The sequence below is a fragment of the Anas acuta genome, chromosome 21 (genome assembly GCF_963932015.1).
Source record: "Anas acuta chromosome 21, bAnaAcu1.1, whole genome shotgun sequence".
NCBI lineage: Eukaryota > Metazoa > Chordata > Aves > Anseriformes > Anatidae > Anas > Anas acuta.
In genome coordinates, this window is record NC_088999.1 from 3,729,171 (window position 1) to 3,740,038 (window position 10,868).

At 46.7% G+C, this 10,868-nt stretch overlaps 1 long non-coding RNA gene across 1 annotated transcript; it reads right to left on the reverse strand.

Moving 5' to 3' along the window:
* Positions 1 to 1,855: 1,855 nt before the first annotated feature.
* Positions 1,856 to 7,697, reverse strand: LOC137843105 (uncharacterized). The gene is made up of 2 exons (XR_011089365.1): positions 7,540 to 7,697; positions 1,856 to 4,450 (listed from the first exon to the last, which is right to left on the reverse strand). It is a non-coding gene; the product is annotated as an uncharacterized lncRNA (long non-coding RNA).
* Between the last annotated feature and the right edge of the window lie 3,171 nt (positions 7,698 to 10,868).

The window sequence follows — 10,868 nt, forward strand, 5'->3', positions numbered from 1 at the left end:
AGGAGCTGCATACAGACAAGGACCCAAAAAAGACTGCCATAAAAAAAAAAAAAAGACAGATGGAGGCACAGATTTATGTAAAGTCACACAGCAGGTCAGAGGCAGCATTGAAATGAGAGCACGGGCAAGTAACAGGTCTTAGATTCCCAAATGAATGTTTTGGCTTTGGCACTATGGCACCAACCATACACTTCAAATTGTTCTAGTTCAGATACTCTGGCCACCTCGAAACCTAAGCCCAGAAAGCTGCAAACCCCGTTTCAGAAATAGCTGGTACAGAGCCATCATGCCTGAAAACTGCCACAAGCCCACACTGCTGCCTGCTTCTCCCAAAATCCACAATTCATTAGCGTCCTCGGTTTTCAGACTCCCATGACAATTTTCTCTGAAGCTGGGCACCATCTCCAACTCCCACATCTTTCCCCGGGCTCTGACTCACACTAACCTTTTCCCAAACCCTCCTTCCTTTGAGAAATCAAGACAAGCTACTGTTGAATCATTCCTTATAAGAGCAGATAGCATTACTGATAGAGGTCATTAATTATTACATCAGCAATCATGCTAAATACGGTTTGTGTTCATTATTACAGTGCTATATTTATGTTAATTTAACACTTATAAATAGTATTAATAGTAATTGCACCAATAATAATACCACAGTTGTGAAATGTTTGTATAACATCCGTCTGCTCTGAGATGCTCTGTGATAGATAACGCCGCCGCCATCTGGCATTGCTGGGTGTGTTTGGCTTGTACTTATCAGCATGGCAAATCAGGCAGCCGTTTCCATCCCAGGAGCTCCCACTGGTTCTGACATGCCAGCAGCCATAAATCACTTCTAAACGGCTCCTGGAGAGGAAGATGGGAACCCACAGGCAAAAGTTGGGAGCACCAAAATGGAAAGCAAGAGAGCTTCTTACTGCCGCATGCAAAGAGGCCCAGCAAGGGGAGTCTGCAAAACCACAGAGAAAGAGGAGTTACTGCAAACACACAGCCCCTTGCAGAGCACCTGACATTTTAGTTTCAATTGATTTTAACAGTAGGACTTGAGTGGTCTTTGCTTTGAAAGGAATTCCTCTTTTCCTGGGCCCATGGTTACCAAACTAAGGAGGTCCTCGCATGGCGAGCAGCACCCCACTAGAAGCTGCTATCAAGGCTGTATTTAATGCCTGGAAAACACCCTGTAAGTCACCTGCTTCTGAGCAGGTCCCCTACCCATAGACATCTTTCTATCAGTCTCTCTGAAAAAAAAAAAAAAAAAGCACAGAGGGCAGGAGGAGGAGGGTGAAGGAGGAGGAGGGTGAAGGGGGTTCATTCCTTCCTCAGCCAGTACCAGGTTTGACTCCAGATCCTGCATCTCTGCCAGAATCCACGTGCCCAAAATGGAGAAGTGATAAACTGGTAGCAAGCATGGCCACTTATGGGTGCCTGCACATGAGTATACCAAGCGCATGGTGGAAATAGGTAAAACTACTCAGAGATTGGGTCTTGTTCAGTGTCACCCTTTTTTCTTCGTTCCTGGGACCAAAGCGAGATCCTGAAGACAAAAGGAAGAGCTGTTAGTCCATGGTCTCCCACCAAGGGAAACTGGTTCTTGTCCCACAGGAAGAAACTGTTGGAAGAAGCTGAAATTGCAGCAGCAGCATCCTGGCTGGGGACTTTTGGTCTTGACCACCATGAACAGGATTTCAGTCCAGGTCTTTCCCAGGAGATCTCTCAACAGAGTGACTCTGAAAAACACAGCTCTTAGGGAACTCTGCACCAAAAGCTGAACATTCACTCCTGCCTCTCATCCACCCCGCAATACCACTGAAGGAAGCTCTCTTTCAGTGCTTCTGCTCGTGCTGTGGTTGCACAGAGCTGCAGGAAAATGAAGAGGGACTTGCAGAGAAGCTTCCTGGACAGATCCAGGCTCCTCAGGCAGGAGGTCCTGCTGGGACAGGTGGCCAAATCGGCCCCCAAGCCTTGGGATCTCTGTACTGGCTTGCAAAGAGCCCTGAAAATCTTTGATTTCCTTCCAACACTGAGATCCTCAAGCAATGCACTGACTCCATGCATGTCCTTTCCTAGCTAGAAAGCCGGGACGATGCTGTTTGCTGGCCATTACAGAGCCCTCTATTATACATGGGCAAGTCACTCAAACAGCACTGCAATTTGGGAAGATTCACTTCTGCTTGCTGTAGCCAAGGCAACCTAAAAAGGCCTGATTGCTGGAAAGGTCCCAGCCCCTGGCAGCTGGAGGCACGCTTCCGAGCAAGCTGGGCACCCATTTTTGATAATCTCGACCTACAAAGACCAACACCACAGCAAATCCCAAGCAGAGCTTTTGTGTCGTGCCGAAGGAGCTGGTCTCTGCATCAGATTCTTTGTGGGATTTGCCCACAAAGAAATCTAAAGCAGAGCAGTTAAATTCCAAAATAGACAATGAGCTTCCTCAGTAAAAACATCAGAAATAAGCACTAAATTGAAAGTTTTTGTTTATAAACCTCACATGAACAAATCCTTTTATACCTTCTTTGGGTTTTTTATGATAATTTTCTGGGGCTTCTGGAATTTCTGCTTTGAGTCAAATATATATATAAAAAAAAAAAAATGCCTTCCTTTTCTTGTTAGAAGTGGCATTTCAAGATTAAAGCATTCATTCCAAGACAAATATCTTTCAAATGTTCTCATCAAACAAGGGAAAAGATTCAGAAAATCTGGCATTTTTCTCTACAGAAAAGAACACTTTTGACCAAATCATCTTTTTCTGATGGAAACGGACTTCTTGTGAAAGTATACCTCATTCTCTCATCCATGTTGCTAAATGCAGCATGATCAGAAAAAGCAGCAAGCCATGGCTCTTCCCCACTCACTGCACACACAAAGGCTCTCCAGCTAAAATCAGGTGAAATAACGACACACGTAAAGAAAGAAAAAAAGTTTCAAATAAACTCTTCTTTTTCGCTCCTCCCAGCTCAATTGCGAGCTCTTCAAAGTTTCTCCTCTCATTGAGTTGAGTCATTAGTCTTCAGATAAGTGATGCTTGAGCCTTTGATTAAAATTACTGGGGAGCGTCTCTGCATGATTAAAGAGAGATAACACAATAAAAGGAAGAGGACTTTACACCATTATTATGGCAAATAAGTGCAATTCCCAACCTGAGAGCTGCATCAACTTGTCTAATGTAATAAATGCTTCCCCTGTTGGAAACGTGTCAAATTAGACTTCAAGATGTCAGCCTTCGGTTTTCAAAGGCCTTGAAGCTTTACGGGGCACTGCGTGACTGCAAGCCTAATATGATGGAGAGCGAGGAGGTGACGCTGCCCCATAGAGCAGGGCACCGAGGGAGCAGAACGTGCTTGTTAGTGGCTGGCGGGCACCAGCCCAACCTCTGCTGCATCTGAAAGGTACAAAAATATATTTTGCACATGCCGGCAAGTACGGGATGCCAGCTAAAGGCATCTGGAGAGGGGTCAAGGGGTGGATGTTAAATCAAGGACAGGCTGGTTTGGGCTGCTTCCACCCACCAATGTCCTCGCACACATGAAGCTTTGCCCAGGGAGAACCAGGATCCTCACAACGAGCCTCTTTGGGGTCTTGGTGGCACAGCAGGGGACACACCAGAATAGCTCTTTTGTCTAGGGAAAAAGCGTCATTTCCGATTGTATCCAAACAAGAATAGTTTAGTGGATGAAAAAAAAAAATAGCTCTGAGTGAATTAAAGGAAAAAAAAAAAAAAAAAAAAACTCATTTTCAGTCCAAAGAGAATATCTACACAGGAAGTTATTTCAGAATAACTATGCCATCTGATTCCCTGCTGTAGACAAGCCACGAGTCTCTGCTTTCCTAGCAGAAAGGATGAATCCTTCCCCAGGCACAATGTGGGGCTATGTTCTCCAACTATAGGTGTGAAGATAGCGCTTGTAGCTTGTAGAAGTGCAGACAGATAGCTCACAGATGCATCCTATTCGTGGCTTAAAATACACTAGTTTATCATGCAAATGATATGTCAACAGAATAGCTGCATTTGGCAATATTTCCCAAAGTAAATTAAGCAGTTAAACATGCCATGTGTAATATTAAAGAGGTTATGTGTTACATATAATAAGCAGATGAAGCCAAGTTGACAGGAAGCCAGGTTTCCGCAGAAAGCTGAAATTCATCTCAGAGGAACCAAGGTGTGTGCCTCTTCCCACTGGAGCGGCGCAGAGGGGATGAGGTTCAGGAAAAACGGGGCCGTGCTTGTGCCAATGCCCCGTGAGGCAATGCAGCCTGAGCTGGAACCCCACAGAGGCTTTATCCGTAAGATGGATGGTCCAGTCTGAGCCTCCCGGTCAGCATTTCAAGAGCCGGTGCACACCGAGGTCTTGCACTCTGTATTTTTCACAGCTTGAGCTCCGTGCGTCTGGGAACCATTTGCAAGGGTAAAAATAATGCATGATCCAATCTTCTCAAGGCTTTTCACTTCCTGGAGGGTGGAAATACCAGGCAGGGAAAGAAAGGGAAAAAAAAAAAAAAAAAAAAAAAAAGCTCTTGGATTATTTCAGCTCCACAAATTGCTCCCCGAGGCAAGTAAATGTTGTAAAAAACGTACACAAATATTCAGATTCAAGTTTAACCAAATACCAGGACATTTGGATTTATTCAAGTGTCAGCAGCCCCCAAGCTTTCTTAGTTATTTCAGGCTCCCTTACATCATCAGCAAATGTTTTCTGTTTCACAGAAACTCAAAGTCAATCCTGGGGGCTCCCAGGGCCCAAAAGAAAGAAATGAAAACGTTCCCCTCCTGCCCCATGAACCAGCTCGTTAAACCCCAACCCTCGCACTGAGCTCCAAAGTGAAAACTGCTCCCGTGATTTATGGAGAATCAAAACTAAACCCCTATTTGTTTACAGGCATGATGCTTGGCTTCAGGGTGTTGTTTTAAAGGAAAGCAATGAAGAAAGACATGGAGATGAGGTCCAGTGCCCCCAGTCCCAGGCAGCAGCCCAGACCTCCTCTTCTCCAGCGCCTCCAGCCTCTCCCAGGTCCCTTAACCCATCTGGCACCCAGTGTCTCCACGGGCACCTTACTTTGAAGGGAAGGCTCTTTATCTCACTTATGTTTCAAATTTCAAGATGGCCGTGAGCCTTAGGCTAGTATTTTTCACACATCCTAAAACATCATCCCTGCCCCCCCACACACGCATGCACACATTCCTTATGGTCTGCTTCCCCTCAGGGCCTCACAAGCCTGAAGAGATGATAAAATTTCTGTAAAATAGGTGTTTCTGAGGCATTTTCTAACAGTTCATGACCCTGCTTAAACCCCAGTGAGGAATACAGTAAGATGCATTGCATAACTCAGGAGGGGAAAAAAAAAAAAAAAAAAAAAAAAAAAAAGGATGTTTTGGAGTTTATTGCTTCCAAAACATCCGAATGATGAGAAATCCAGCACAACCAGCAGCTCATTTCCTTTGCCGTCGAAAACCACCACCCTGTTTCTGGTTGGGCTGTCCTGGCCAAGGCATGTGGCCGCTGATGCTCGAGCAGCTTCTGCCTGCCCTGCTGGGAAGCTCTCTGATGCGACCAACGCGACTGCCTCGCCTCCCTGCAGGTGTAATGGTGCCATCAGCCAGCTATTACCAACTCCGTGCTAAATTAAGCAGATCACACTCCTTGATTTGCTCTCTGTGAGGTGTGATTCTCCTTTCATTAGTCTTTTTCTGGCTCTTCTTTGAATCCCCTCCAATATCCCCACACCCTTTTTGAACTGCGGATGCTGTGCCAAGTACGGAGGTATCACAACCTTCCCACGCAAAACTGGCCAGAGGAGTTGTTTGATGGCCTCTTGTCTCCATGGGGCCTTCCTGAGTCATCTGTTACCCCATTCTCCACCTTTCTTAGGACTAGAAGGGGACCCCACATACCTAACTTCTAGATGGCCTGGGTTAAGTGTGATGAATGGTCTGACATTTGACCACACCGAAATACTGTGTTTACTTGACCCAGGGCTGCCAAGCAAGCATCATTAACTGGAGCTCTGCAAGGGTCTTTGTGCCTCTTTCAACATTTATCAAAGAGGATTTAATGGCTTCTTCTTTTTCTCCCCTGAATCATTGCTAGAGACGCTGAATGGGGTAGGGTCAAGACTAGCTATTTAGGGTCTCCACGAGAAACAAAGATGTTTGATGTGGATTCTCCTTTTAGGTCTCCATTTAGAAACCAATTAAATGACCCAGCCATTTAATGTGCACCATGTTGATTTTGGATGGCTCCTCTTTATCCATTAGCATGTCCTGTGTTACAAAGCCAAAAGCTTTTTAGAAGTTTGACCAACTTAGGAATAAGTGGAGTAGGTGACAGCTGGCCTCCCTTAGACGGATGGGCTTTGAGGGCAGTAAGGATTATTATGACCAGGGTCCGACCTCCTCAGTGACACAGGCTATAAAATTTCATCCATTAGGCTCCTTTGAAAATCCCAACTATAAATCTTTCTGATCCAATCCTTTCCCTACACAATTCCCCTGGAAGCACCAAGGTTGCTCAGAAAGCTCAATACGATGGATGGTGGAGGGGCCGAGAAGGCAGGGTCCAGCTCTAGCCATATTCAGGCCTCTCCTACTAGTGTTTACCTAGCAGCAAACTTCCTAGAGCATTCATAGTTTCCACACTGCTAATTTTAGGCCTTTGCTTTCCAACACCCACAGACTTGGAGACACAGCCTGCCGCCTTGCTGCAGCTTAAATGCTTTCTAATGGCCTCAACCCAGAGATTTACACTGAGCCAACTCACTTTGAAACCCTTCCATAAAAACGCCTTCTGCAAACAGATTTGTTTCATTATCATTGGGCCCGAAAGTGCCTGAAGTAACAAACAACTTCAAACTCCTTCAAATTTACTGTGGCACTAGGTTTGCACTTCATTTAAATGCCATGTACCTGGGTACACATCCTGGGGGGGGACAAGGAAGGAAGGGAGGGACGGAGAGCCCCAGTGCAATGTATCAGTGATTATGGTGCAATAAATATTGGATGGAGGATCTATGATAACATCTATTACAGCTTTATGAAATATTGATAGCGTCTGAATACATATTGCCTCCTGAACAGCTCGTTCCGGAGATGTTTAATGAAAGACATCTGTCGTTTTATCCTTGAATCTACATGCAGGCAGAATATCGTCTCCATCCTCCACTGTAATCTCCATAAGGGTTTCCAGATCTGCAAGGATAAGGCATGAAATACTCAGGCTCACCTATCTGGAGGGGTGGAGGGAAGAGAGATGGAGTCTGCTTTATGCGCACTCAGTCTTCCATTTTGGGAAAGAATTAACTCAGTGCCCCTCTAAAATCAATCCCTGCACAAACAGCTGGCTTTAGCAGGACCGATAAAAGGCTGTGTAGGCTGCCATGGCAAAACAGTGGGAGAAAACAGGGCTCCCAGGAAAACCAGCTCACCCGTCAGGCACTTACCCCTTGCTGTGCACGTAGCCCTGTGCACAGCACCCTCCCCTGCGTGAACCAAACACCAATCCCTGACATAATCCCAAATAAAGGACACGTGGTGTTACTTCTCACCTTGTAAGGTCTCTCCAGGCATGCCTGTGCGTGCATGCACACAAACCCTCCACACAATTACTTCAGTCTTTACACCACTGAATTCACTTCCCTTCTAACACCGATCCCACCCTGCTCAGGTTCTGCCAGCATGGGAAATCGAAGCACACGATCTCCCCACGCACCTTTTGCCAGCTGAGCTGTAACCTCCCTCACACATGAAATCCAGTTGCCCCATCACAGGCTGCTCTCTGCAGGTGCAGCTCTTGGCTCATTTGCAGTGTTTTGTCCCCATTCCAGCCTCATCAAGGGCAACCGTCACCTTCAGGGTCCATTTGTTCACTTTATGGATGGGAACACACATTTCTCATGTTCCTGCCCCAAGCCACAGCCCCAGGTGAAGGGACAAACCTGGCAGGTTTACCCCAGCAGCTCTTCTCCTACCCAAGCCTTAGTGACACTACAAAAGTGTTCTGGAAAGCAGGCATCATGTGGTTTTGTTCCCAGATTCTAAATATTCACACCTGGGTACTGCTAAATAGGACAGAGCAGAGGGGGGCAACAGCCAATAGCTTTTCCTCTTCCCTGGGCAGAGCAGATTCAAGCCCACTTAACCCCAGGTTGTGACTGCAGGACTCCTCCACGGACCTGCCTCTCATCCTGGCACTGCTCCCACACATTACCTTTCCCCTTAGTTCTTAACTAGAAAGGATGAACTTTGCCAGCCCAGGGACTGACAAATTGAGCTGCCTCAGTTGCCTACCAAAGGATGAGAATCTTAATGTACCCTTATTTCCCAGTCTCCATTTCCCCCGTGCGCACAGGATCCTTCTGCTAAACACAGGGCATTCGGGAAAACATCAAAAGAGAAATCAGAAATGACTGTGATACCTCAGACATATTTTCTGCAACACCTCATCAGATCAATAGCTGCTTATAAGCAACACTTCCCTGGGAACATTTTCGCCTTCCGTGAACTGTCTGATCCACCCAGCAACAGCCACAGAGGAGTAATACAGCACCGCTCCCACCGTTTGTTACCACGTAACAGAGCCTGCTGTATTCACAAAAACAACACGTGGCTCTCCCCTGCTCGCTGAATTAATGATGGGTGCGATTGTGTTTCTCTCCACTCACTCAGCAGGAGGAATCCCGGCACCAGAGCCACCTCTGCTCTTCGTGTAGGGAAGCGTCTCCTCCACAGCCTGGTCCAAGGAAAAGCACAGAGCACTGGATCCTAGCTGGAAGGCACCAGGTTCATGGGCATCCCGTGGCTTTGCTTCCTCTAATCCCCATCTCAGAATACTTAAGGACCTAGGAACAAAGCCTTATTGTCCCTTATGCCTTTCCTATATATTCCTTTATGTGGGGCATGAGGCAGGAGGAACACCTCGCTCCATGCTAGTGCAGAGACCAGCCCAGGGAAGGTCTTCAGAAAGGCATGCAGTTGTAAATGTTACGAAGGTGACAGGTGACAATCTGCCTTTGTTTTTATTTTTTAGTCTAATTTCTTAGCCTAAAATGGATCTTTAGTGAAAACTCAGCTTTATAAGCTTAGGTTCTTAAGAATTTGGCTTGGTTTTAGCACTGTTATTTTATGAAAATGTCAGATTTTGTTTCTTCCTGTAAATTATGCCACTTTCTAGTCGAGGTTTTAAACCAATTTAGCAAACGCCCTGAAAGCCCTTGTTGTGGACAATTCTTACTGTGATAACCTAAATGGGTTATTAAACAGCATGTTCAGCCAAATCCATGGGGATTTAAATCACACAGGAGTGAAACAAGCACATGCTCCCCACCATTTATCCTCTGCCTTGATGAAATCCCAGGACTCAAGGTTGAAGCAAAGCTCTCCAGGCTCTCTTCTCACCCATCTCCTAGCTCCTAGCAGGGTCAGAAGCACGAAGACAACCACAGGCACATCCCTGACATGCAGTGCTGGTTGGAGCTGCCCTTTCCTCTTCCCAAAGGGTCCAGTCTCTAGGCTCAACTCAACTCTGTCCGACCTGAGCACGTGAACCAGAGAGAGCAGCAGCAAACAAGCCTTCATCCTTTCCCACCCACCTTCCCTCACCTCTCTTCCTTCACAGCAGCATATTTCTTCTACCTCCCTCCGTCAACCCCTTTCAATGGCATTTCCCTTCCTGCTGCCAAATGGATGCTTAAGAGCACGGAGACAGTAAAACATTGCTCTAATGTCCCTTGCTGATGCATAGTCTCCTCCCATTATTGGTATAGCAGCACCAGGTTATACGCCGTTAATAGCCTTTCCACTTGTTTATAGCCTCGCTGGCATCGTTCCTGGATTTAGCACCGCTGCTTGCCTTCCCTTCGCTGCTTCGGGGGCGACCTCCCCTCCGGCAGCAGGGCTCACATGTCACGCGTGCGATGTGCAATGCAACGCGCGGGAGCTGCTGGGGTGCACTGCCAGCAACCAGCACATCAAAAACACATTACAGCAAAGCCGGCGAACTCATCTTGGACTGGGTAGGGGTTTGGGAGGAGATTTATTTATTTTTTTTTTGTGAAGCAAGTGAATAATTCATAGGCAAACCATTGACATGATAAATCCCTCCGTTTCTTTTCTTTTGTGAATTGGTCCGAACAACTTTCCAATTCCTTCCCTCTGCATTTTCATTATCCGGAATTATTCACTAAACAATTGCTTGGAATAATTCTGGGGAACAAAGTCCCTGCTGGGGACATCCGTGCTGACGTCAGTGGAACCAGCACCAGCGGGAGCCGTGGTTCGGAGGCGACCGGCCGGCTGTGAGCCTTTCATCACCAGGATTTGGTCTCCAGCTCCAGAGCCACGGGCTCAGCTGGGGCAAAGTGCTGAGGCTGGACAATCGTCATTTTCTCTCCCATTAGATGAGCAGAGTTCCACAAATCAGGTTTGCTCTGCGAATCCTCATGTTTACAAATTACCAGGAGCTGCAATTGCCGAGATGCAGTGCTAGATCGCATCCGCACTTCCAGCAGCCCTTCTGCCAGTGTGCCTCATCTCCAGCCCTGCAGGATGAGCAGAACAAAGTGCAGCCTCTCCATTTCCATTTCAACTGCTGCAAACGAGCCCTGCCCTTCGCAGACACACTCCTGACAGTGTGCACAGGCACCGAATCCACTGCTGGGCTCCCCAGCACCGCGCGCTGCCTTTGATATTCATGGGAGGCAAAAGAAAACAACTGACAGTTTGCTTTTTAATTTCATGGGAAATTTTGGAAGTGGTTTTCGCTCGGTTCTGCACTTCATTTATTCATTTACGGACTGACCCAAACCCCATATGAACAACTGAATGTCTTCAGCACACCGCAGCTCTGACTCAAAGTCCTTGATATTTATCTGCCTGC